The sequence below is a fragment of the Ranitomeya imitator genome, chromosome 4, assembly GCF_032444005.1.
Source record: "Ranitomeya imitator isolate aRanImi1 chromosome 4, aRanImi1.pri, whole genome shotgun sequence".
Lineage (NCBI taxonomy): Eukaryota > Metazoa > Chordata > Amphibia > Anura > Dendrobatidae > Ranitomeya > Ranitomeya imitator.
In genome coordinates, this window is record NC_091285.1 from 431,887,740 (window position 1) to 431,914,998 (window position 27,259).

Sequence of the window (27,259 nt, forward strand, 5' to 3'; positions counted from 1 at the left end):
TGGGCACCGGTGCTCAGGAAGGATATAATGGAACTAGAGAGAGTACAAAGGAGGGCAACAAAATTAATAAAGGGGATGGGAGAACTACAATACCCAGATAGATTAGCGAAATTAGGATTATTTAGTCTAGAAAAAAGACGACTGAGGGGCGATCTAATAACCATGTATAAGTATATAAGGGGACAATACAAATATCTCGCTGAGGATCTGTTTATACCAAGGAAGGTGACGGGCACAAGGGGGCATTCTTTGCGTCTGGAGGAGAGAAGGTTTTTCCACCAACATAGAAGAGGATTCTTTACTGTTAGGGCAGTGAGAATCTGGAATTGCTTGCCTGAGGAGGTGGTGATGGCGAACTCAGTCGAGGGGTTCAAGAGAGGTCTGGATGTCTTCCTGGAGCAGAACAATATTGTATCATACAATTAGGTTCTGTAGAAGGACGTAGATCTGGGGATTTATTATGATGGAATATAGGCTGAACTGGATGGACAAATGTCTTTTTTCGGCCTTACTAACTATGTTACTATGTTACTAACTGCAATACCATGTACCATTTGGTGTGCAGAAGTTCCACTCTGCCATGGCAGTGACAAAAAGAAAAGAAAGTTTGTGATGCAAGGGTGCACGTAATTAGCCTCTGCTTCATAGTAGTGTAGTGTAATGTGGTGCACTCCAAATAGTCCAGAAAACAGACCATAAGGCCAGTTGATAACATTTACTTGTTGCAAGAATACACAGGTGCATGATTAATTAATGATGCATGAACACAGACTCTAATGCTATGCAGCAATCACAGTTACTTCCCTGTGCAGTGATATATATCAGGTGCAGTGATCCCTGAGCTTCACTTTGTGCCTGCATGCGCAATGCATATCACACAACTGCTGCAGGTGAAGCTATGGTTCCTCATATATAGGAGCTATGGCAGCTCTTCTACCTGCTCCTTCTGTTTCTCCAGGAGGACTTAGGCCGGGGTCACACTCAGCGTAGGGAAATACGGTCCGTCTTTTACAGGCGTAATACGCAGAAATGATTGCAAAACAGTGATCCGTATTAATCCGTAGGCAGGGTGTGACTGCGTATTTTACGCATGTCTTCCTCTGTACGTAATCCGTATGGCATCCGTAATGCATTTTTTAAACGCAACTTTACAAAATGGACATTTAACGGTTTTGAGGCCTGAAATTAATTTAAATCATCAACATGCACCCTATTTAAGGCCTCTACAACAGGTGGAAACCTCCCATATGGCCAGTTTGTCGCTGTGCTTGTGTAGGTGTTTTGGTGGTACTTGGGCAACATGTGTGACCTCCTGCAATTCACACCAACTCAGCGGGTGTTAATTGGGTCTTGTCAATATAGAAAGACCAGGCGCACGGCCAAATTTCGTATAAAGTGTATAAAAGCAGGGGTGCAATCAGTAGAAATCAGTAATGAAAATGGAAGAAAAAAGACACTACTGAATTATATGCACACCACCGCAATATTTCAAATATAAAAAAACATATCCACTTTATTGATACACAAAAACAATTAAAACATAATTAAAATAACCAATACAATTGTCCCCACTCTGAATACATAGCATAACACCTCAATGCATAACCCGGTATATAGTAATACATATATCTATACATGCGTAAATACAGGATAAATAGTATATATTACACCCTCAATGGCTCATGGGGCACCTAAAAAAGCTCCTATCCATATAAATATATCAAAAAAGGAATCAATCCAAATAGCTTGTTCTATTGACCAGCCTGATTAGCGCCCTATATCAGGGCAAAAACGCCCAAATATACAGCTAAGTACAAATGAACCCATCTCACACTGATATAGCAAGAGGATTCATGTTGGAATCAAAAAAGAAAGAGAAAGGGTCTGTGCATCTGTGTGTGGGGCTGCATCATCTGGCCCAGGTGGATGTGGAACATGAGGGGCTGCCGAAGATGGATCCGGAGGGATGAACATGGTAGGAGCCGTAGTTGGGCCAGCCACCTCTTCTCCTTCCCCAACCGGATCGATTAATGGCTCCGATTCGGACCCTGTTGTGTCCCTCTCAGTGAGGTTGGATTGTGTTCTGTTATGAAAATTTAAAAATTCAATTTTAGAAATCATCTATGAGCATTCCAAGCATATGTGTAATGTAAAGGTTAGTACTTACGGTCTGAGATCCATACTAGGATCCAGAAAGGACAGCCAGCTAAAATAAATATACTTTCTTTTTGCCAGAGCAGATGACCCACTTCTGGCCCGCTGCTGCCTTTCTCTCCGGTACTGGTCCCGAATGATGCGCCAACGTCTCATAACATCTTCCACTGCAATGAAAATAATGTATAAGGCCATTGTGCACAGTGGTACCACAAGGTGTCAGTGATTTACCAGATTGTAATATGCCCTAGTAAGCTGCATTTCTTAATAAATATTATTATTATTTATTTATATAGCACCATTAATTCCATGGTGCTGTACATGAGAAGGGGTTACATCAAAATACAAATATCACTTACAGTAAACAAAACTAACAATGACAGACTGGTAGAGAGGGAAGAGGACCCTGCCCTTGCGGGCTTACATTCTACAGGATTATGGGGAAGGAGACAGTAGGTAGAGGGTTGCGGTAGCTCCAATGGTGTTTAGGTGGCCGTGTGGTCTTTACAGGCTGTAAGCTTCTTTGAAGAGGTGGGTTTTCAGGTTTCTTTTGAAGGATCCAAAAGTAGTGGATAACTGGATGTGTTGGGGCACAGAATTCCAGAGGATGGGTAATATTTGGGAAAAGTCTTGGAGGCGATTGGGTGAGGAGCAAATAAGCATAGAGGAGAGGAGGAGGGCTTGGGAGGACCAGAGATTACGTGAGGGAAGATATTGAGAGATTAGTGTGGAAATATACGGAGGAAAAAGATTATGGATGGCTTTGTAGGTCAGTGTTAGTAATTTTAACTGGATACGCTGGGAAATTGGGAGCCAATCAATGAAGGGATTTGCAAAGAGGGGAAGCAGGAGTGTAGCGAGGTGAGAGATTAATTAGTCGGGCAGCAGAGTTAAGGATGGACTGGAGGGGTGCGAGAGTGTTAGAAGGTAGGCCACAGAGTAGTATGTTGCAGTAGTCCAGGCGGGAGATGATTAGGGCATGCACGAGCATTTTGGTAGAGTGTGGGTTGAGGAAAGGACAGATTCTGGAAATATTTTTGAGCTGGAGGCGACTGAAGGTGGCGAGAGCTTGGATGTGCGGTTTGAAGGACAGGGCAGAGTCAAAGGTTTTGGGGACAGGGGAAAGTGTGATTTCATTTATTTTGATAGATAGATCAGGTAGGGAAGATATGCGTGATGGAGGAAAGATAATGAGTTCAGATTTGTCCACATTGAGCTTGAGGAAGTGAGAGGAGAAGAAGGAGGATATTACTGATAGACACTCTGGGATTCTGGAGAGCAGAGAGGTGACAACTGGGCCAGAGAGGTAGATCTGAGTGTCATCGGCATATAGATGGTACTGGAAGCCATAGGACCTTATAAGTTGTCCCAGGCCGAGTGTATAGATTGAGAAGAGTAAGGGTCCTAGGACAGAGCCTTGGGGGACTCCAACATAGAGGGGGCGAGATGAAGAGGTAGTATGGGAGTAGGAAACGCTAAATGTGCGGTTGGAAATATCTTCAATAATTTAACACATAAATACCACAATAGCATAAAAGGGTAACACCATAGAATGTAAGTACACAAGGACAGGGTCCTCTCCCCTCTATACCAGTCTGTCATTGTAAATTTGCCTACTGTAAGCGACATCTATAAACGCTGTACATAACCCCTTTCTCATGTCCAGCACCATTAAATAAATGGTGCAATACACATAGAAAATCAGAATAACATAAATAATAATAGTGTAAAAACATTGTTCGTACTGCAGTTTACAATATTAATTCATTGAGAAACATGAGGGTACTTATTTATTTGCCTCTGTCCCTCACATGGCCGCTGCTCATAATCTGGGAAAAAGATCCCACAGATGCTCCTCCAAGCAGCCTCTTTCCTTGCCCGGTTAGCATAGTTGGAATCACTTTGGTCCCAAATTTCGATCTTTTCTTGGACCAGGACCAGGAGCATATCCACATTTATGATTCTTGCCATGCTCCTTGCAACTCCGTGGAGGCGTGCGCCAGACTTCCTGGGTTGTCTGTCTGGCTGTTTCAGCTAATTAGCATTTCTAAGCTTCCTGATTGGGGGCTTGGCACATTTCCTGTCACCTGGAGATGTCTGGTGTATTTTTCGCAAGTCACACTGCTGGTCCATGTGTAAGGCTGGTTTCACACTTGCGTTTTGATCTGCAGCATTTTAAACGCAAACGCATTTAAACGCATTTGGTGCAAACGTGGCGTTTTGACGCGTTTACAAGCGTTTATTCCTGCGTTTGCGTTTTTGAAACGCATGATGAGAAGTGTGTGACAGCTGCCAATCATCAAAATCAACTAGAAAATCCACTATAAACAGAAATACCTAGGGTTAGGGTTAGGATCCCTAGTAACCCTAGGGATCCTAACCCTAACCCTAAAACACAAATTCTAACCCTAACCCTAACCCTAAAACACAAACTCTAACCCTAACCCTAACCCAAACTCTAACCCTAAACCTAGCTCAAACTCTAACCTTAACCCTAATACAAACTCTAACAAACTGTAACACAAACTCTAACACTAACCATAACCCTAAAACACAAACTCTAACCCTAACCCTAAAACACAAACTCTAACCCTAACCCTAACACAAACTCTAACCCTAACACAAACTCTAACCCTAACCCTAACACAAACTCTAACAAACTCTAACACAAACCCTAACCCTAAAACACAAACTCTAACCCTAACCCTAAAACACAAACTCTAACCCTAACCCTAAAACACAAACTCTAACCCTAACCCAAACGCTAACCCTAACACAAACTCTAAGCCTAACACAAACTCTAACAAACTCTAACACAAACTCTAACCCTAACCCTAAAACACAAACTCTAACCCTAACCCTAAAACACAAACTCTAACCCTAACCCAAACGCTAACCCTAACCCTAACACAAACTCTAAGCCTAACACAAACTCTAACAAACTCTAACACAAACTCTAACCCTAACCCTAACCCAAACTCTAAGCCTAACACAAACTCTAACAAACTCTAACACAAACTCTAACCCTAACCCTAAAACACAAACTCTAACCCTAACCCTAAAACACAAACTCTAACCCTAACCCAAACGCTAACCCTAACCCTAACACAAACTCTAAGCCTAACACAAACTCTAACAAACTCTAACACAAACTCTAACCCTAACCCAAACTCTAAGCCTAACACAAACTCTAACAAACTCTAACACAAACTCTAACCCTAACCCTAAAACACAAACTCTAATCCTAACCCTAAAACACAAACTCTAACCCTAACACAAACTCTAACCCTAACACAAACTCTAACAAACTCTAACACAAACCCTAACCCTAACCCTAAAACACAAACTCTAACCCTAACCCTAAAACACAAACTCTAACCCTAACCCTAAAACACAAACTCTAACCCAAACTCTAACCCTAACCCTAACACAAACTCTAACAAACTCTAACACAAACCCTAACCCTAACCCTAAAACACAAACTCTAACCCTAACCCTAAAGCACAAACTCTAACCCTAACCCTAAAACACAAACTCTAACCCTAACCCAAACTCTAACCCTAACACAAACTCTAACAAACTCTAACACAAACTCTAACCCTAACCCTAAAACACAAACTCTAACCCTAACCCTAAAACACAAACTCTAACCCTAACCCTAAAGCACAAACTCTAACCCTAACCCTAACCCAAACGCTAACCCTAACCCTAACACAAAGTCTAACGCAAACTCTAACCCTAAACCTAAAGCACAAACTCTAACCCTAACCCTAAAACACAAACTCTAACCCTAACCCAAACTCTAACCCTAACCCTAACACAAACTCTAACAAACTCTAACACAAACTCTAACCCTAACCCAAACTCTAAGCCTAACACAAACTCTAACAAACTCTAACACAAACTCTAACCCTAACCCTAAAACACAAACTCTAATCCTAACCCTAAAACACAAACTCTAACCCTAACACAAACTCTAACCCTAACACAAACTCTAACAAACTCTAACACAAACCCTAACCCTAACCCTAAAACACAAACTCTAACCCTAACCCTAAAACACAAACTCTAACCCTAACCCTAAAACACAAACTCTAACCCAAACTCTAACCCTAACCCTAACACAAACTCTAACAAACTCTAACACAAACCCTAACCCTAACCCTAAAACACAAACTCTAACCCTAACCCTAAAGCACAAACTCTAACCCTAACCCTAAAACACAAACTCTAACCCTAACCCAAACTCTAACCCTAACACAAACTCTAACAAACTCTAACACAAACTCTAACCCTAACCCTAAAACACAAACTCTAACCCTAACCCTAAAACACAAACTCTAACCCTAACCCTAAAGCACAAACTCTAACCCTAACCCTAACCCAAACGCTAACCCTAACCCTAACACAAAGTCTAACGCAAACTCTAACCCTAAACCTAAAGCACAAACTCTAACCCTAACCCTAAAACACAAACTCTAACCCTAACCCAAACTCTAACCCTAACCCTAACACAAACTCTAACAAACTCTAACACAAACTCTAACCCTAACCCTAAAACACAAACTCTAACCCTAACCCTAAAACACAAACTCTAACCCTAACCCTAACCAAAACTCTAACCCTAACACAAACTCTAACAAACTCTAACACAAACCCTAACCCTAAAATACAAACCCTAACCCTAACACAAACTCTAACACAAACTCTAACACAAACCCTAACACAAACCCTAACCCTGACCCAAACTCTAACCCTAGCCCTAACCCTAGGGATCCTAACCCTAACCCTAACCCTAGGGATCCTAACCCTAACCCTCAGGGTTAGGGTTAGGATCCCTTAGGGTTAGGGTTTGTGTTAGGGTTTGTGTTAGAGTTTGGGTTAGAGTTTGGGTTAGAGTTTGGGTTAGGGTTTGTGTTAGGGTTTGTGTTAGAGTTTGTGTTAGAGTTTGTGTTAGGGTTTGTGTTAGGGTTTGTGTTAGGGTTTGTGTTAGAGTTTGTGTTAGAGTTTGGGTTAGAGTTTGGGTTTGTGTTAGGGTTAGGGTTTGTGTTAGGGTTTGTGTTAGAGTTTGTGTTAGGGTTTGTGTTAGGGTTTGTGTTAGGGTTTGTGTTAGAGTTTGGGTTAGAGTTTGGGTTAGAGTTTGGGTTTGTGTTAGGGTTAGGGTTTGTGTTAGGGTTTGGGTTAGAGTTTGGGTTAGGGTTTGTGTTAGGGTTAGGGTTAGAGTTTGGGTTAGGGTGTTTTCTTGCGATTTTCTATAAAAACGCATGCGAACGCATGTGCTTAAAACGCATGCGTTTACATAGACATCAATACGTTTTTTTGCCGCAAAAAAACGCATGGTTTTTTTGCGGCAAAAAAAACGACGCAAAAATTACTACATGTTGCATTTCTGCAACACAACGCATGCAGAGAAAAAACGCATGCGTTGCAAAAACGCATGCAAAAAATGCATGCGTTTTTAATGTTAAATATAGGGAAAAAAAGCATGCTTTTTTTGCGTTTTTTACCGCAAAAACGCAAAAAAAAAAACGCAAATGTGAAACCAGCCTAATCCGTATTTTTTGCGCCCCCATAGACTTTCATTGGCGGATTTTTTGCGCAGTACACTGACAAATGTAGCATGCTGTGATTTTCTACTGCCATAAAATACGGCTGTGAAATATACGCCAGATAGAAGCTGCCCCATAGAGACTCATTGGTCCATGTGCAATGCGTCGTTTTTGGGCCTCTCATATGTCCGTAAAACTCTCTAGTGTGACGCCGGCCTTACAGAAAATGTCTCTTGCCTTCACTCCTAGGCCCAGCACCCAGTCATGTGGTTTAATCATATGACTTTATGGTCATATATGGAATGTCGGTCTGCTTTATTAACTCTTTTCCAGCTCCTAATGGCAGAGCCAGCCATCTCAGGGGGTACCTTTTTGTCAGGGGGTACCTCATCTGGAACGGTACTCTCTGCAGGATTCTTCCTGGGATCAGCTCTGAAGTCATCTTGTGGATGATTGGCGATGTCATCTCCACTGTCATCTCTGGAGGGATCTCAGATATCATCTGTCAGTTAAAGCTTCTGCTGGCTGTGGTATACCACCTTGGTTATCTCTTTATTCTCTTCAGAGATTTTGTAGATTTCTACGCCAGGTAGAGGCATAGCTCGAACGATGTATGGGCAAGTCTTGCACTTCTCATCTAGCTTGCTGGTGATATGATTCTTTTTAAGCCAGATTCAATGTCCAACTGTCAGGGGTTATGCTTTGGCCATTTTTTACTGTATGTTCCCAATAAACTTGCTGACAAACAGCTTGAACGGTGATGGCAATAGCATTAATCAAGGCTTCTGAAAGGTGCAGTAACTGATCAGGATTCCAGTAGTGCCCATAGTTGGAGGTTTGGATGGTGCTGATTTGTGAGCCTGTGTCAAGTTAAGCTGAAAAAGGAATTCCATTGATTTCAATGGTGATGATACATCTGCCAATGTATCTAAGCGCCCATTTTGGATGGTCTGAAACTAGGCATTCTCCTCCTGAGGGTTGGTTCTCTCCCTCGGGGTATTCCAGTTTAAATGTCAGCACTCCCGTTCAATGTGGCCACTTCTCCCATACTTCCTACAAATAGAATCATAGAATAATAGAGTTGGAAGGGACCTCCTGGATCATCTGGTCCAACCCTCTGCTCAAAGCAGGATTCACTAAATCATCCCAGACAGATATCTGTCCAGCCTCCTCCAAAACCCCTGTAAGGACATTCCCTTTAACATGGGCGCCCAGGGCCACGGACGGGTCGCCGCCACCGTGACATCCCCTTTTAAGTACCGAACCTGGTACCGAGTACCCCATGGCCCTGGCGGGCGTTTCAAACGAATGTAAAAAACGCATCAAAAATGTAGGTGACCTGCCAGTGACCTCAGATGCAGATTTCACCTGCGTCAAATCCTGAGCCAATCCTAACCATGGAAACATACCCTAAAAGGCCAAGAAGAGTTATCTAAGTCATAACAGATGAGACAAGAGTGGAGCAAGCATTTCAGTAGTTTAGAGATGAACGGAAGATTAATCCCTTCCCGACCTTTGACGTCACGTAGGCGTCATGAAAGTCGGTGCCAATCCGACCCATGACGCCTATGTGGCGTCATGGAAAGATCGCGTCCCTGCAGATCGGATGAAAGGGTTAACTCCCATTTCACCCGATCTGCAGGGACAGGGGGAGTGGTAGTTTAGCCCAGGGGGGGTGGCTTCTCCCCCCTGTGGCTACGATCGCTCAGATTGGTTGTTGAAAGTGAAACTGCTAATCAGAGCGATTTGTAATATTTCACCTATGAAAACTGGTGAAATATTACAATCCAGCCATGGCCAATGCTGCAATATCATCAGCCATGGCTGGAAACACTATTGTGCCCCCACCCCACCCCACCGATCGCCCCCCCCAAGCCACCGATCTGTCCTTTACACTGCTCCGCTCCCCTCCGTCCTGTGCTCCGCTCCCCCCGTGCTCTTGTCCGCTCCCCCCGTGCTCAGATCCAACCCCCCTGCACTCCGATCCACCCCCCGTGCATCATCCACCCCCCCATGCTCCGATCCCCCGTGCCCTGTTCCACCCCCCCGTGCTCCGTTCCACCCCCCGCGCTCCGATCCCCCCCCATGCTCCGATCCCCCCCCGTGCTCCCCCCCACCCCATCATACTTACCGATCCTGCCGGGGTCCGTCCGTCTTCTCCCTGGGCGCCGCCATCTTCCAAAATGGCGGGCGCATGCGCAGTGCGCCCGCCGAATCTGCCGGCCGGCAGATTCGTTCCAAAGTGCATTTTGATCACTGAGATATAATCTATCACAGTGATCAAAATAAAAAAATAATAAATGACCCCCCCCCCCCCCCTTGTCACCCCCATAGGTAGGGACAATAAAAAAATAAAGAATTTTTTTTTTCCACTAAGGTTAGAATAGGGTTAGGGTTAGGGTTACGGTTAGGGCTAGGGCTAGGGTTAGGGCTAGGGTTAGGGCTAGGGTTAGGGCTAGGGCTAGGGTTAGGGTTAGGGTTAGGGCTAGGGTTAGGGCTAAGGTTAGGGCTAGGGTTAGGGCTAGGGTTAGGGCTAGGGTTAGGGTTTCGGTATGTGCACACGTATTCTGTTCCTCTGCGGATTTTTCCGCTGCGGATTTGATAAATCCGCAGTGCTAAACCGCTGCGGATTTATGGCGGATTTACCGCGGTTTTTCTGCGCATTTCACTGCGGTTTTACATCTGCGATTTTCTATTGGAGCAGTTGTAAAACCGCTGCGGAATCCGCAGAAACAAGTGACATGCTGCAGAATGTAAACCGCTGCATTTCCGTGCAGTTTTTCTGCAGCATGTGTACAGCGATTTTTGTTTCCCATAGGTTTACATTGAACTGTAAACTCATGGGAAACTGCTGCGGATCCGCAGCGTTTTCCGCAGTGTGTGCACATACCTTTAGAATTAGGCTATGTGCACACGGTGCGGATTTGGCTGCGGATCCGCAGCGGATTGGCCGCTGCGGATTCGCAGCAGTGTTCCATCAGGTTTACAGTACCATGTAAACCTATGGAAAACTAAATCTGCTGTGCCCATGGTGCGGAAAATACCGCGCGGAAACGCTGCGTTGTATTTTCCGCAGCATGTCAATTCTTTGTGCGGATTCCGCAGCGTTTTACACCTGTTCCTCAATAGGAATCCACAGGTGAAATCCGCACAAAAAATGCTGGAAATCCGCGGTAAATCCGCAGGTAAAACGCAGTGCCTTTTACCCGCAGATTTTTCAAAAATGCTGAAAAATCTCACACGAATCCGCAACGTGGGCACATAGCCTTAGGGTTAGGGTTGGAATTAGGGTTGTGGTTAGGGGTGTGTTGGGGTTAGGGTTGTGATAAGGGTTATGGCTACAGTTGGAATTAGGGTTAGGGGTGTGTTGGGGTTAGTGTTGGAGGTAGAATTGAGGGGTTTCCACTGTTTAGGCACATCAGGGGTCTCCAAACGCAACATGGCGCCACCATTGATTCCAGCCAATCTTGTATTCAAAAAGTCAAATGGTGCTCCCTCACTTCCGAGCCCCGACGTGTGCCCAAACAGTGGTTTACCCCCACATATGGGGTACCAGCATACTCAGGACAAACTGTGCAACATTTACTGTGGTCCAATTTCTCCTGTTACCCTTGTGAAAATAAAAAAATGCTTGCTAAAACATCATTTTTGAGGAAAGAAAAATGATTTTTTATTTTCACGGCTCTGCGTTGTAAACGTCTGTGAAGCACTTGGGGGTTCAAAGTGCTCACCACATATCTAGATAAGTTCCTTGGGGGGTCTAGTTTCTAAAATTGGGTCACTTGTGGGGGGTTTCTACTGTTTAGGCACACCAGGGGCTCTGCAAACGCAACGTGACGCCCGTAGACCATTCCATCAAAGTCTGCATTTCAAAAGTCACTACTTCCCTTCTGAGCCCCGACGTATGCCCAAACAGTGGTTTACCCCCACACATGGGGTATCAGCGTACTCAGGAGAAACTGGAAAACAACTTTTGGTGTCAAATTTCTCCTGTTACCCTTGGGAAAATAAAAAATTGCAGGCTAAAAGATCATTTTTGAGAAAAAATATATATTTTTTTTATTTTCATGGCTCTGCGTTATAAACTTCTGTGAAGCACTTGGGGGTTCAAAGTCCTCACCACACATCTAGATTAGTTCCTTTGGGGGTCTAGTTTCCAAAATGGGGTCACTTGTGGGGGGTTTCTACTGTTTAGCCACATCAGGGGCTCTGCCAATCCAACGTGACGCCCGCAGAGCATTCCATCAAAGTCTGCATTTCAAAATGTCACTACTTCACTTCCGAGCCCCGGCATGTGCCCAAACAGTGGTTTACCCCCACACATGGGGTATCAGCATACTCAGGAGAAACTGGACAACAACTTTTGGGGTCTAATTTCTCCTGTAACCCTTGGGAAAATGAAAAATTCTGGGCTAAATAATTATTTTTGAGGAAAGAAAACGTATTTATTATTTTCACGGCTCTGCATTATAAACTTCTGTGAAGCACTTGGGGGTTCAAAATGCTCACCACACATCTAGATAAGTTCCTTTCGGGGTCTAGTTTCCAAAATGGGGTCACTTGTGGGGGTTTCTACTGTTTAGCCACATCAGGGGCTCTGCAAACGCAACGTGACGCCCGCAGAGCATTCCATCAAAGTCTGCATTTCAAAACGTCACTACTTCACTTCCAAGCCCCGGCATGTGCCCAAACAGTGGTTTACCCCCACATATGGGGTATCAGCGTACTCAGGAAAAACTGGACAACAACTTTTGGGGTCAAATTTCTCCTGTTACCCTTGGGAAAATAAAAAATTGCAGGCTAAAAGATCATTTTTGAGAAAATAATTTTTTATTTTTATTTTCATGGCTCTGCGTTATAAACTTCTGTGAAGCACTTGGGGGTTCAAAGTCCTCACCACACATCTAGATTAGTTCCTTTGGGGGTCTAGTTTCCAAAATGGGGTCATTTGTGGGGGATCTCCAATGTTTAGGCACACAGGGGCTCTCCAAACGTGACATGGTGTCCGCTAATGATTGGAGCTAATTTTCCATTTAAAAAGCCAAATGGCATGCCTTCCCTTCCGAGCCCTGCCGTGTGCCCAAACAGTGGTTTACCCCCACATATGGGGTATCAGCGTACTCAGGACAAACTGGACAACAACATTTGGGGTCCAATTTCTCCTATTACTCTTGGCAAAATAGGAAATTCCAGGCTAAAAAAATCATTTTTGAGGAAAGAAAAATTATTTTTTATTTTCATGGCTCTGCGTTATAAACTTCTGTGAAGCACCTGGGGGTTTAAAGTGCTCAATATGCATCTAGATAAGTTCCTTTCGGGGTCTAGTTTCCAAAATGGGGTCACTTGTGGGGGTTTCTACTGTTTAGCCACATCAGGGGCTCTGCAAACGCAACGTGACGCCCGCAGAGCATTCCATCAAAGTCTGCATTTCAAAACGTCACTACTTCACTTCCAAGCCCCGGCATGTGCCCAAACAGTGGTTTACCCCCACATATGGGGTATCAGCGTACTCAGGAGAAACTGTACAACAACTTTTGGGGTCAAATTTCTCCTGTTACCCTTGGGAAAATAAAAAATTGCAGGCTAAAAGATCATTTTTGAGAAAATAATTTTTTATTTTTATTTTCATGGCTCTGCGTTATAAACTTCTGTGAAGCACTTGGGGGTTCAAAGTCCTCACCACACATCTAGATTAGTTCCTTTGGGGGTCTAGTTTCCAAAATGGGGTCATTTGTGGGGGATCTCCAATGTTTAGGCACACAGGGGCTCTCCAAACGTGACATGGTGTCCGCTAATGATTGGAGCTAATTTTCCATTTAAAAAGCCAAATGGCATGCCTTCCCTTCCGAGCCCTGCCGTGCGCCCAAACAGTGGTTTACCCCCACATATGGGGTATCAGCGTACTCAGGACAAACTGGACAACAACATTTGGGGTCCAATTTCTCCTATTACTCTTGGCAAAATAGGAAATTCCAGGCTAAAAAAATCATTTTTGAGGAAAGAAAAATTATTTTTTATTTTCATGGCTCTGCGTTATAAACTTCTGTGAAGCACCTGGGGGTTTAAAGTGCTCAATATGCATCTAGATAAGTTCCTTGGGGGGTCTAGTTTCCAAAATGGGGTCACTTGTGGGGGAGCTCCAATGTTTAGGCACACAGGGGCTCTCCAAACCCGACATGGTGTCCGCTAACGATGGAGATAATTTTTCATTCAAAAAGTCAAATGGCGCTCCTTCCCTTCCGAGCCTTACCATGTGCCCAAACAGTGGTTTACCCCCACATGTGAGGTATCGGTGTACTCAGGAGAAATTGCCCAACAAATTTTAGGATCCATTTTATCCTGTTGCCCATGTGAAAATGAAAAAATTGAGGCTAAAAGAATTTTTTTGTGAAAAAAAAGTACTTTTTCATTTTTACGGATCAATTTGTGAAGCTCCTGGGGGTTCAAAGTGCTCACTATGCATCTAGATAAGTTCCTTGGGGCGTCTAGTTTCCAAAATGGGGTCACTTGTGGGGGAGCTCCAATTTTTAGGCACACGGGGCTCTCCAAACATGACATGGTGTCCGCTAAAGAGTGGAGCCAATTTTTCATTCAAAAAGTCAAATGGCGCTCCTTCCCTTCCAAGCCCTGTCGTGCGCCCAGTGGTTTACCCCCACATATGAGGTATCAGCGTACTCAGGACAAATTGGACAACAACTTTCGTGGTTCAGTTTCTCCTTTTACCATTGGGAAAATAAAAAAATTGTTGCTAAAATATAATTTTTGTGACTAAAAAGTTAAATGTTCATTTTTTCCTTCCATGTTGCTTCTGCTGCTGTGAAGCACCTGAAGGTTTAATAAACTTCTTGAATGTATTTTTGAGTACCTTGAGGGGTGCATTTTTTAGAATGGTGTCACTTTTGGGTATTTTCAGCCATATAGACCCCTCAAACTGACTTCAAATGTGAGGTGGTCCCTAAAAAAAATGGTTTTGTAAATTTCGTTGTAAAAATGAGAAATCGCTGGTCAAATTTTAACCCTTATAACTTCCTAGCAAAAAAAATTTTGTTTCCAAAATTGTGCTGATGTAAAGTATACATGTGGGAAATGTTATTTATTAACTATTTTGTGTCACATAACTCTCTGGTTTAACAGAATAAAAATTCAAAATGTGAAAATTGCGAAATTTTCAAAATTTTCGCCAAATTTCCGTTTTTATCACAAATAAACGCAGAATTTATTGACCTAAATTTACCACTAACATGAAGCCCAATATGTAGTGAAAAAACAATCTCAGAACCGCTAGGATCCGTTGAAGCGTTCCTGAGTTATTACCTCATAAAGGGACACTGGTCAGAATTGCAAAAAACGGCAAGGTCTTTAAGGTCAAAATAGGCTGTGTCATGAAGGGGTTAAAGACCGGTCTGTAGTTAGCATAGACCAATATACAAACCTCCCCAAAATCGTCACACCTGTCCCATGATGACACTGCAATAGGAGTAATATACATGGAGATTAACCTGCTCTGGGTTTCAACTGTTTGGCTACACTTAGAGCTATGTCTTATCTCACTATTTGGGGGGTTGGATATTGGTACAGATAATGATTATCTACTCCTTAATTGATTGCTTATTTTCAGGGTGTACAAACTCAATCATTTATGGTTGTGTTTACAGCATACAGTGGGTCCAGAAAGTATTCAGACCCCTTTAAATTTTTCACTCTTTGTTTCATTACAGCCATTTAGTAAATTCAAAACAGTTCATTGTTTTTCTCATTAATGTACACTCTGCACCCCATCTTGACTAAAAAAAAACAGAAACGTAGAAATTTTTGCATATTTATTAAAAAACAAAAACTGAAATATCACAAGGTCAGCTGTGTATAAGTAACCCCTTAATGACCGTCGATACATTTTTTAAGTAACCTGAGATATAAGAGAATAGCATCCCCATACAGGAGACAATCCAGCAGCTGTCGGCTGGATACTATAGCTGACAACTTGTTGCATCAGCCACGATTAGTGTTGTCACCGTCTATATCTGTTTAACCCCTTAGATACTGCTGTCAATAATGACTATATCATATAAATGTTTAAAAGAGTGTTGTAATGCCTGCTGCAGTGCAGTAGCGCCCATCCTCTACCAGAGGTTGCTGGTGTAGGAGAAAGATTAACTCACCAGCAGCAGCACCGCAGGTGTCACTAGGTGTTAGGAGAGTAGTCAGACAAGCCCGGTCAGCAACGGAGAAGTCAACACCAGTCGGGAGCAGAGATACCAGAGACGGAAGACAGTCAAACAGATCAGAGGACAAGCCGGGTCAAATACCAATAGGTCACAGAACGGGGAGCGGACACAAGACGAGTTAGGTAACTGGAGAGGGCAGACACAGGAACTCAGTAAACAGGCAGAGGATGAATCAGGGTGTAACGGGGTCAGCCGTTCAAGCCAGGGCAGGAACTATAACTGACCCAGCCTGCCAGCAGCCGCGGACTGAAATAGCCAAACACGTCCCAAAGTGAGGCAGAGAAAGTTAACCCCCGCATGACCAGCCCAGGGAGAAGATAACAAACCCCAACCTGGGTCATGACAAGTGTGGCTTCTCCCTGGTCAGACACTAGTCAGATTTTTAAAATTTGGCTGTCACTGAGGGGTTAAACTGATTGGACTTGATTTGGAAAGGCACACACCTGTCTCTATAAGACCTCACAACTCACAGTGCATGTCAAACCAAAGGAGAATCATGAGGTCAAAGGAACTGGCCAAGGAGCTCAGAGACAGAATTAGTAACATAGTAACATAGTTATTAAGGTTGAAGGAAGACTTTAAGTCCATCTAGTTCAACCCATAGCCTAAACTAACATGCCCTAGCATGTTGATCCAGAGGAAGGCAAAAAAAACCCATGTGGCAAATAGTAAGCTCCACTTTGGGGGAAAAAATTCCTTCCCGACTCCACATACTGCAATCAGACTAGTTCCCTGGATCAACGCCCTATCAAGGAATCTAGAATATATACCCTGTAACATTTTACTTTTCCAGAAAGGTATCCAGTCCCCTCTTAAATTTAAGTAATGAATCAGGATGTTCTTATAGGGGAGTTCACCTTAAACAGGCTTAGAGCTCCCCCTTCTGGTCTGGAGTGTGAACATGTTGCATGCATTGTGTTACCTGACAAAGCGTCCTCCTTCATTGCCTCCAAACATAACATCACTCCCATTCCCTAGAGGAAAATGACATTACGGCAACGACCAGGACCCTGGGGCGCTGCACTCCCCCCTCCCCCCCCCCCCCCTTAAATCCAGTACTCCGGGACTGGGAAAAGAAAACAACAATTTACAAGTTACATAAATGCCAACATTTTGAAAAACATTTTGGAACAATTATAAAACTTTGGCTTCCCTTTATGGGAGGTGAGAACATTTGAACGTTGCAAAACAAGTTTTTAAAAGTACATTTATTATTGTCTTTGGTCAGATGAAGCAAGGAAAGGCTCTACCCACGCCGGCAAAGTGGGCCGAACCATAGTGCACCTTGGAGGTGCCAAACTATTTACAAAGAAAGTTTTTGGGTAAGCATTGTCCGTTTTTAAACCTGTAACAAACATAAGCAAGCAATTCAAACATGTAGCAGCAATTGTTAACACTTTTAATCCTTGTACCTGGCTGGAATTTGGCCTTTGGTACTACGTGTAGACCTGCGTGATTCCTGATCTGACATGCCTGCTGTTACTGGAATGGACCCACTAGTCTGCGTACTATCTGTAGGCCTGCATTGTGTAGGTAAACTGGGCAAGAGTCTGCATCTTCTTAAATTCACCATAGGTTTGACAGATTCACCAATAGCAGAGGGAGGAGTCTCTGGTTCCACTGCTGGGGTGACAATTGTTGCTTGAACCTGTTGGTGTGGAGTCTCTTCAGGTCCTGGATGGTTCTGAGTCACATTTTGTTCTGGTATTTCTAGCTGAGGAAACGTTAAGACATATATCACAATGGCCTGTTGTACTTGAGTTCAAGACTGAGGAAAATCTCCAAGAACAGTGTGTATCATCTTCTCTTCCTTTGGCGGAGATGTTCCTGGATTGGTTTCTCTGTTCTTCAATTTATCAGGGCATTTCTTGAGATGGTCTCTGGATACTGCCGTCGAAGTTTCTCCTCCATCTTTGCTGATAAGACAGACTTTAGTATTGTCAAAGTTCGACGGTAAGATGGTATAAGCTTCTGCTTCCCACTGATAATCAAATTTGTTCATTCTCCTTTTGCGCTTTAACACTTGTTCACCTGGTGACAAGGGAATTGCAGGAGCTCGTTGGTTGTAGTCTCTCTCTTGTTTTTGTCTCGCTTGAGATAGACTTCTTTCAACGCATTCTTGTATTTGACGGTACTTTTGCTGTCTTTCTGTATCCCAATCCGCATCTGGTGAGGTATTTTCTGGGGTTAGGACTCCCATGTCTAGATCAACAGGTAGTTTGCTGGATCTTCCTCTCATCAGGTATGCTGGAGTACAGTTGGTGGAATTCACAGGAATGTGGTTGTACAAGTCTACCAACTTTTCTGGCCATAAGTTCCTTTCCTGTATAGGTAAGGTTTTCAGTAGGTCAATCACTACTTGGTTCATCTTCTCACACATTCCATTGGTCTGTGGGTGATACGGAGTTGTTCTGATCTGTTTGCATCCGTACAGGTTACAGAACTCTTGAAACACTTCCGCTTCAAAGGCTGGACCTTGATCAGTAAGGACCTTCTCTGGGTATCCGTGTGGTCTACAGAAGTGCTGTTGGAAGGCCTTGGCTGCTGTTCTTGCCGTCAGATCCTTGACAGGTACAACTACCAGGAATCTGGAGTAGTGATCCACGATGGTCAGAGCGTAGACATAGCCTGACCTGTTTAGTGTTAGCTTCACATGGTCTAAGGCCACCAGTTCAAGTGGCTGCTTGGTGACTATTGGCTGTAGGGGAGCCCTCTGACTGTCACGGTCCTTCCTGCGTGGGTTACATGGGCCACACTCTCGGCACCACTTTTCTATGGCTTTTCTCATGACAACCCAGTAGAAACTTCCACGAAGTAGATTCTCCAACTTCCTCCATCCAAAGTGTCCTGCTCCATCATGGTACGCTTCCAGAACCATTGGCGCATCTTGCCTTGGGACCACTATCTGCCAAACCAACTCATGAGTGCATAGTTACATAGTTACATAGTTACATAGTTATTAAGGTTGAAGGAAGACTATATGTCCATCTAGTTCAACCCATAGCCTAACCTAACATGCCCTAACATGTTGATCCAGAGGAAGGCAAAAAAACCCCATGTGCAAAGAGTAAGCTCCACATTGGGGAAAAAAATTCCTTCCCGACTCCACATACGGCAATCAGACTAGTTCCCTGGATCAACGCCCTATCAAGGAATCTAGTGTAAATGGGTCGATGTTTCTCCAGCACAGTTTACCATCGTAGATAAATAGTTTGCCCTTCTCGTTCCACAGTTATTGCGTCTCTTGTGGATCATCCAGACCAGGGCGTGCACCTGCCTGTGTCAGGAGTTCTTTCACCCGACGGACCGCAGGGTCACTGTCCTGGGTCTCTGCCCATCCATGATGGGGCAGGGGATTCAGCATCGCTTCTGGCTCATTTCAGTGCCGGTTCCTCACATGATGAGAATACTGAGTTGCCTTGGGGCGATGGAAAGCTGGCAATTCTATTTCTTCGAGTGTTTCTGAATCTTCTCCCATCTCTGGCAAGTTGGGCATTCTGGACAATGCATCAGCATTTGCATTCTTGTGCCATGCGCGGTACTTGATGGTGAAATCATAATTGGACAACCGGGCCATCCATCGTTGCTCCAGGGCACCAAGTTTTGCTGTGTCCAAGAGTGTCAGAGGATTGTTATCCATGAAGACGGTGAATCTTGCCGAGGCCAAGTAGTGCTTAAATCTCTCCGTCACTGCCTAGACGATGGCGAGGACCTCCAGCTTAAAGGAACTGTAGTTTTCAGGGTTCCTTTCAGTGGGACGAAGTTACCTGCTGGCATAGGAGATTACCCTTTCTTTGCCTTTTTCGACCTTGGACAACACGGTTCTTAGTCCCATGTTGCTGACATCCATGTACAGCACAAACGGTTGGTCATATTCAGGGTAAGCCAGCACCTCATCTCCCTTCAGAGCCAACTTCAAATGAGTGAAGGATCTCTCCAGTTCATCGTCCCAGTCAAATGGGGTATTCTTACCCTTGGTTTTCTTGGATTGGCCCACTAACAGGTCTTGTACTGTCGCGGCTTTCTTGGTGAAGTCTTTGATAAATCTCCTGTAGTAGCCTACCAACCCGAGGAACTGTCGGACTTCATGGAGGTTGCTGGGTTTCGGCCAGTCTCTGATCACAGTGACCTTGTCAGGGTCTGGGGCCACTCCTTCGGCACTCACTACATGGCCCAGGTACTGCACTTTTGACTTTAAGAGATGGCATTTGGATGGTTTCACCTTTAGGCCAAAGTTGGACAGGGCTTCGAACACCTCTGCTAGGTGCTTCAGGTGGTCCTCATAGGTCTTGGAGAAGACAATTACATCATCCAGATACAGCAAGATGGTTTCAAAATTCTTGTGTCCCAGACAGCACTCCATCATCCTCTGAAACGTTCCTGGGGCGTTGCACAGTCCGAACGGCATGTAGTTGAATTCACAGAGACCCATCGGTGTGGTGAAGGCCGTCTATTCCTTATCCGCCTCTGCTACGGGAACCTGCCAGTACCCACTGGTGAGATCCAAGGTAGAAAAGTAGTTAGCAGATTTTAAAGCAGCTAATGACTCTTCTATTCTGGGCAGTGGGTATGCATCTTTGTGTGTAATGCGGTTTATCTGCCTATAATCTACACACATTCTCATCGTGCCATCCTTTTTCCTGATGAGGACCAATGGAGCTGCCCAGGGGCTACAACTGTCTCTAACTACCCCAGCCTCCTTCATCTCTCGCAACATGTCCTTGGCACACTGATAATGAGCTGGAGGTACAGGAAGGTATCTCTCTTTAATGGGCGGATGATCTCCCGTGGGGATATGATGTTGAATCCCTTTTACCTGTCCAAAATCTAGTGGGTGTTTGCTGAATACTCGCTCATACTCATGGACCACCCTGTAAGCCCCTTGTTTTTGGTGTGATGGTGTAGAGTCAGTGCCCACATGTAATTTCTGACACCAATCTTCCATTTCTCCTGCAGAGCCATTGTCCTCCGCCTGGTTGGATGGGACCAAGGGCTCTGTTGCCTGTATCACATTATTATCAACAGTAAACAGTTTGGCAAGTGTGGCATATTTGGTTAGGTGGACCTCTTTCTCTCCACAGTTAAGGACACGTACTGGCACCCTCCCCTTACGGACTTCAACCTCTGGCTGTCAGAATTGTGGACCTACTATCTGAATACACAGGTTCTACCAGGGCTTGGTAGTCTTTACCTCTGAGGCCTATTGCTGCCCGACACCATATTAGCATTTCACTCCTGGGGGGTATTGCAATGGGGATTGAATCACTCACTGTGGCACGGTCAATTTCTCCACCAGATAGTTCTACCTGCTGTCTCTGTACCAGAGCTCTGATTTCTTTCTGCAAAACACGTTGCTCACTGGAACCAGCAGTTTCGGCCACCTGTTGTAATAAGACAATAACCTCTGCAAGACAATTTTCTATGACATTAGTACCAATGGTCATAATAGGGTTACAGTCACGTTGATCAATATCAACAATCACGATCCCTTGGGATTTTAACTCTACCCACCCCACTTTAATGGTGACCTCTTTGTATCCCACTTGTGGTAAGGGCTGACTGTTACTGGCTACTATAGTGAAATCATCATCAGGGCCACGAGTAATGTCTGTCTCAGCCCAATAATGTTTATAAAGGATGTAAGGCATAGTTGTCACTTGAGAACCGGTGTCCAACAGAGCGTTCATGGGGATACCATCGATCACAATGGGGAGAATAGGTCGTCCTCCAACGTACTTGGTGTTACAGAACTCCCAGCACCAAGAATATGTTATGCTATATATATTATGTATAATAGGTTCCATGTGAAATGCATCAGTCCACAGGCTGCATCCCTGGGCAGAAGGGACAAGATATTCTCCTTCTGACCTCCCCCACCTTTGTAATTCCCACAGTAAATACCAGCAGGCTCCGGCCCCCTGCGGCTATTGTAATGTATATCTGGCCTGTTTTTTCTATTGGCCTGCCCTGTGTATCTGTGTTATATATTCAGTGTGTTGTAAATAAAGTGGGTTCTTTTAGACTGGAAATACCTGGAGTAGCAGTCAGCTTTTATATGCTCCCATGTAATCAAGAAATTCTAGCCAGCGTCCTTCATTCAGAATCCAGCAAAAGCAGAGTAGACCTCCTGAAACATGGGGGGTGCTGAAATAGGTACTACAGCACAGTAGACCCCGTTACACTTGGCTCTCCAGTTTTGTGGTCCTGGTCGTCCTACTCCTGGGGATTGGCCCTCTTCCCCAGGGGTCGCTCATTTAAATGACAGTACCTTGCAATGTGGCCTGCCTGATTGCAGCGGCGGCAGAGGGGTCGCCCGTCCTGATGATAGCGATTGACGTCTCTTCCTCTGGTCGGCGGGATCCTTTTCTGTCATCGCCAGGGAACATCCTCCGGTCTGGAAGCCAGCTTGATCTTCTCCTTGGGGGCCTCCTGTAGGGACTGTACGGTCCGGGCTAGCGCAGCAAAGTTCTTGGTCAGCTCCTGCAGCTGGAGGCGTAGTCCTGCGGGAGAATCCTCTTCAAGGATCTGGGCATCGGCCTCAGCAGGGACTTGAGGATCTGGCGCCACCTCCTGGTGGTAAGTGAGGGATGGACGCCTAGGTGGTACTGCACGGCTGGGCTGCCATAATTGTAGCACCTGGATGGCCTTGTCTTTGAATTGCGCAAAGGCTAGGTCCAGATTCTGCATGGCCAGGAGGTGCACTTGGGCCCTTTGGTTAGTACACAAGAGTCCCTCAATGAACCGCTCTTTTAAGAGTTTGTCTTCATCTTGTACGCTGTTAGGGTCAACCTGCCTGATTGCCCACAGTGCTTCCTGGAGATTAAGGACATAGTCTCGTAGGCTATCCTGTGGCCTCTGTTTGCACCCATAAAACTTCAATTTGATTTCTGTAGCGGTGCGGGTGTCAAAGATGGTTTTAAGCTTAGCAAAGACGCGCTGCAGCTGGCCAGGATTTCACCTCCCTCAGGGCCGCTTCAAGCAGTTGGCCCGTTACAATGTGAACTTTCTGATACTCTGTCAGGCGATAAACTTCAATCAGGCTGCAGAGTCTTTCTTTATAGTCATCTAATGTATGCGCTTCTCCAGAATATTGCTGGAGCCAGTCTGCTCCAGGGATGTACGGCATGGAGAGAGGCATGATGGCCGTTGTAGCTGTGGTGGTGTCCGGCCGGCCTATGGGAGCTACAGTTGCGTTCTCCGCAGTGCTCAGGGGCATCACTGGGCCTGCGGGTACATACGCTGCGAGGTCGGGGGGTGCCATTAGGTCCGCGGCTGCGACCGCCGCCAACTCCCCTCCCGCTTTAGACATGGTTCTTTCCCCTTGCTACCCTGATAGAAGTTGGCGTCTCCTTTTAAGGCTCCGCTGTACGACGTCTTCACTTCCGGCATTCCAGGCAGCAGCGCAGCACCCGTCCTTCCTGCTTCGCGCTCTTTTTGGCTATCTCCGCCCACGAAGGTACGTCTCCTCCCCCTCACACTCCACGTGGCGTGGCAATGGTGGATTTTGGCGGCAATTCGCAATGCAGTCTTTTAGCACAAATCACAGTTAGGCACAGTTCTTTAGGTGCACATGACCTGATTTTCAGGCTTAAGTAGATCCTGTTCGTGACGCCAAAGTTTGGAGCGCCCCCAAGGGCAAGGGTACTCGGTACCGGGTCCTTCGGTTCTCAAGGGGATGTCACGGTGGCTGACCCGATCCGTGGCCCTCGGGAGGTCCATTGTAAAAGGGAAAGGGCTTTAAAGGGATATGTTCGTGACGCCACCTGTGGTATTCGGTCAGGGTGACCGGCGCTGCTTAGGGGTCCGCTGGGGTGATGTTATGGCAACTAGATGTTATACCTTCCCACAGGTGAAGTGTGTCCCCAGGGCTTCCCAGAGTGTAGATGGTGGATGATGTGAGGCGCAGTGAAGAACGAGGACACAAGGTTGCAGTCTCTTTACCTTTTACTGAAGGTTCAGCATCCACAGACCAGAGCACAGATCACAGGGCAGTCAGGGTCTGGCCGGTTTGGAGGCAAATCCAGAGTCTCCTTATCCAGGGGGAAATCAGTAGCGCTGCAGTGTTGTAGTCCCTTACTGCTAAGTTTCTCATAAGGTCCTCACCACTGTCGTAGAGGTTATAGATGTTATGTCTTTCTCTCTGTCCCCCAGATGGATAGGACAACCCGTATGACTGATGGCTTGAGGCTGTTTACAGGGACTCTAGCACACCCCGGCCTCTGAGAGTTGCCACCGTGCCTCCTGGGTGTGGGGCGGATCAGTAACTTGCAATTAGCTGTCCTGCCAGTCTCTGAAGTAAAGCGTAGAGATCCTTACTCCCTCGCTATTCTGGCTACCGGGATCCTGCGCCTCAGGAGGAAGCAGCCTGCTCCTGGCTGATCTCCCTCTGATATCCTCTCCTTTGCTTTGCTTTCCTTCACGCTTGCTGCAATATGTTCTGCTTTCTATCCGTCTGTCTCCTAGGAGCTGCAGCACTTCAGGCCACAGGGCTCCTATCTTCCTCTCCCTTTGTCTTCCTGACAGGAACTGAAACTTTCCCTCCAGATCAGGATGTTCTTATAGGGGAGTTCACCTTAAACAGGCTTAGAGCTCCCCCTTCTGGTCTGGAGTGTGAACATGTTGCATGCATTGTGTTACCTGACAGAGTTCTCCTTCATTGCTTCCAAACGTAATATCACTCCCCCCTAGAGGAAAATGACATTACTGCAACGACCAGGACCCTGGGGCGTTGCACCTTCATCTTGCAGGAACTGCTGACATACTCCAGCCACATGAGGTCTAGCATTGTCTTGCATTAGGAGGAACCCAGGGCCAACAGCACCAGCATATGGTCTCACAAGGGGTCTGAGGATCTCATCTCGGTACTGAATAGCAGTCAGGCTACCTCTGGTGAGCACATGGAGGGCTGTGCAGCCTTCCAAAGAAATGCCACCCCACGCCATTACTGACCCACTGCCAAACTGGTCATGCTGAAGGATGTTGCAGGCAGCAGATCACTCTCTACGTACTCTGGATTGAGTATCCTGAAGCCTTCAGTAAAGAGGTAAAGAGACTGCAACCTTGTGTCCTCATTATTGACTGCACCTCACACCATCGCCACCTACACCACTGGGAAGCCCTGGGGACATACTTCACCTGTGGGAAGTTATACCATCCGGCTGCCATTCCATCACCCCAGCGGACCCCATAGCAGCGTCGGTCACCCTGACCGAATACCACAGGTGGCGTCACGAAACCCTGACAGACTGAGTCACTACTTTCATTGGACGCCCCTTAGCAGGGTCGCGGACCGGGCCTAGCCACCGTGACAGCCTCAGAACCGAACCAGAGAGGCCCGGTGCCGAAACGTGTGGCCCTGTGTCTGGGGGCGCTGTTGTGAATTCTGTGGCTGAATTCACTCCTGTGGTCACAAGTGGTACTGCAGCTTCTGAGCTTCCTCCCTCAGGTGTTCTGGTGAGCTCGTTAACTGCTTCATTACTTAACTCCGCCTGATGCTGCTATCCTTGCTCCTTGTCAATGTTTCAGTGTTGGATCTGAGCTTCTCCTGATTGTTCCTGTGACCTGCTGCTCTGTATAGCTAAGTGCCTTTTGTTTTTTTGTTGCTTTTTTTCTGTCCAGCTTGTCTTTTGTTTTGCTGGAAGCTCTGAGACGCAAAGGGTGTACCGCCGTGCCGTTAGTTCGGCACGGTGGTTTTTTTTTGCCCCCTTTGCGTGGTTTTGCTTTAGGGTTTTTTGTAGACTGCAAAGTCCGCTTTACTGTCCTCACTCTGTCCTAGAATATCGGGCCCCACTTTGCTGAATCTATTTCATCCCTACGTTTTGTCTTTTCATCTTACTCACAGTCATTATATGTGGGGGGCTGCCTTTTCCTTTGGGGAATTTCTCTGGGGCAAGTCAGGCCTATTTTTCTATCTTCAGGCTAGCTAGTTTCTTAGGCTGTGCCGAGTTGCCTAGGTAGTTGTTAGGCGCAATCCACAGCCGCTTTTAGTTGTGTTTAGGATAGGATCAGGTGTGCAGTCTACAGAGTTTCCACGTCTCAGAGCTCGTTCTTGTATTTTGGGGTATTTGTCAGATCACTGTGTGCGCTCTGATCGCTAAGCACACTGTGTTTCTGGATTGCCTTCATAACACCTGTCATTAGCAAACATAACAGGGCGCTCCATATGTCTCGCACCATCCCCCAACGTCACATTGCACCACAGACTGTCCAGGAGTTGACGGATGTTTTCGTCCAGGTCTGGGAGGAGATCCCTCAGAAGACCATCCGCCGTCTGATAAGGAGCATGCCCAGGCATTGTAGGGAGGTCATACAGGCACGTGGAGGCCACACACACTACAGAGCATAATTTCCTTGTCTTGAGGCAGTTCCACTGAAGTTGGATCAGCCTGTAACTTCATTGATTTACGTTGATCATTTTTAGGTTTTATTGTTCTTAACACATTCCACTATGTAATGAATAAAGATTTACAACTGGAAAATTTCATTCAGTGATATCTAGGATGTGGGATTTCAGTGTTTCCTTTGTTTGAGCAGTGTATATAGACTGTACATATGTTTTCAAGAATATTTGAGGCCATGGATATATTATATGTCCATTTTGGAAGTCGGCGAGAAAATCTCGCCATACGGATGCCATATGGATGCCATACAGATGTCACACAAATACTTTGGTGAGAAAAAATCACATCCTCGCATTGCACATGGATAACATACGGTTCACTGTTCGGTAACATTTCTGCGAATCTCGGCCGTGAAAAACGGACCGATTTTCTTATTTTTTTTTTTACACGTCATGTGTGACTCCAGCCATATGCAAATACAGGTCCTTCTCAAAAAATTAGCATATAGTGTTAAATTTCATTATTTACCATAATGTAATGATTACAATTAAACTTTCATATATTATAGATTCATTATCCACCAACTGAAATTTGTCAGGTATTTTATTGTTTTAATACTGATGATTTTGGCATACAACTCCTGATAACCCAAAAAACCTGTCTCAATAAATTAGCATATTTCACCCATCCAATCAAATAAAAGTGTTTTTTAATAACAAACAAAAAAACCAACAAATAATAATGTTCAGTTATGCACTCAATACTTGGTCGGGAATCCTTTGGCAGAAATGACTGCTTCAATGCGGCGTGGCATGGAGGCAATCAGCCTGTGACACTGCTGAGATGTTATGGAGGCCCAGGATGCTTCAATAGCGGCCTTAAGCTCATCCAGAGTGTTGGGTCTTGCGTCTCTCAACTTTCTCTTCACAATAGCCCACAGATTCTCTATGGGGTTCAGGTCAGGAGAGTTGGCAGGCCAATTGAGCACAGT

General features: G+C 45.3%; 1 long non-coding RNA gene across 1 annotated transcript in view; it reads right to left on the reverse strand.

The window, feature by feature from the left end:
* Window positions 1–1,512: 1,512 nt before the first annotated feature.
* The window catches only part of LOC138674171 (uncharacterized), a 46,634-nt gene continuing 20,887 nt past the window's right edge, over window positions 1,513–27,259 (reverse strand). The window contains exons 2-3 of the long non-coding RNA XR_011320515.1: window positions 2,168–2,321; window positions 1,513–2,083 (exon numbers count right to left, since the gene is read on the reverse strand). This is a non-coding gene — a long non-coding RNA (uncharacterized lncRNA). The remainder of the gene's footprint in view (window positions 2,084–2,167; window positions 2,322–27,259) is intronic.